The sequence below is a fragment of the Mandrillus leucophaeus genome, unplaced genomic scaffold (genome assembly GCF_000951045.1).
Source record: "Mandrillus leucophaeus isolate KB7577 unplaced genomic scaffold, Mleu.le_1.0 Scaffold712, whole genome shotgun sequence".
NCBI lineage: Eukaryota > Metazoa > Chordata > Mammalia > Primates > Cercopithecidae > Mandrillus > Mandrillus leucophaeus.
Window position 1 is genome coordinate 75,114 of NW_012107720.1, and position 1,429 is coordinate 76,542.

Below are 1,429 nucleotides of genomic sequence, written 5' to 3' on the forward strand. Positions count from 1 at the left end.
TTCTGAGAAACTTCTTTGTGTTCTGTGAAATCATCTCACAGAGTTACAGCTTTCCCCTCAAGAAGCCTTTCGCTAAGACAGTTCCTGTGGAATTTATAAAGTGATATTTTGAAGCCCATAGAGGGCTATGGTGAAAAAGAAAATATCTTCAGATGAATTCTGGAAAGAAGCTTTCTGAGAAACTGCTTAGTGTTCTGTTAATTCATTTCACAGAGCTATAGCTTTCCTCTGAAAAAGCCGCTAGCTAAGCCTGTTCTTGTGGAATACCCAAAGTGATATTTGGAAGCCCATAGAGGGCTAGAGTGAGAAAGAAAATATCCTCAGAGAAAAATAGGAAAGAAGCTTTCTGAGAAACTGTTTTCTGATGTGTGACTTTCACTCACAGAGTTACTTCTGTATTTCCTGGATGTCTTTGCTAGCCTTACTTCTGTGGAATCTGAGAAAACATATTGTGGATCCCTTTGAAGACTATAGAGTCATAGGAAATATCCTCCAAAAACAAAGAGTAAGAAGCTTTCTGAGAAACCTCTTTGTGTTCTGTGAAATCTTCTCACAGAGTTACAGCATTCCACTCAAGAGTCCACTCCCTAAGCCTGTTCTTGTGAAATTCGCAAAGTGATATTTGGAAGCCCATAGAGGGCTATGGTGAAAAAGAAATTATCCTCAGAGAAAAACTGGAAAGAAGCTTTCAGAGAAACTGCTTTGTGATGTGTGACTTCCACTCACAGAGTTACATCTGTATTTCGTGGATCTCTTTGATAGCCTTATTTCTGTGTAATCTGAGAACAGATATTTCGGATTCCTTTGAAGACTATTCGCTCAAAGGAAATATTCTCTGATAACAAAGAGAAAGAAGTTTTCTGAGAAACTTCTTTGTGTTCTGTGAAATCATCTCACTGAGTTACGGCTTTCCCCTCAGGAAGCCTTTCCCTAAGACAGTTCTTTTGGAATTTGCAAAGTGATATTTGGAGGCCCCTAGAGGGCTATTGTGAAAAAGGAAATATCCTCAGAGGAAATCTGGAAAGAAGCTTTCTGAGAAACTGCTTAGTGTTCTGTTAATTCATCTAACAGAGTTACAGCTTTTCTCTCAAGAAGCCGCTCGCTAAGCCAATTCTTGTGGAAATCGCAAGGTGATATTTGGAAGCCCATAGAGGGCTACGGTGAGAAAGAAAATATCCTCAGAGAATAACTGGGAAGAAGCTTTCTGAGAAACTGCTTTCTGATGTGTGACTTCCACTCACAGAGTTACATCTGTATTTCCTGGATGTCTTTGCTAGCCTTATTTTTGTGGAATCTGGGAAAAGATATTTCGGATCCCTTTGAAAACTATAGGACCAAAAGAGGTATCGTCCGATAACAAGGAGAAAGAAGCTTTCTGAGAAACTTCTCTGTGTTCTGTGAAATCATCTCACAGAGTTACAGCTTTCCC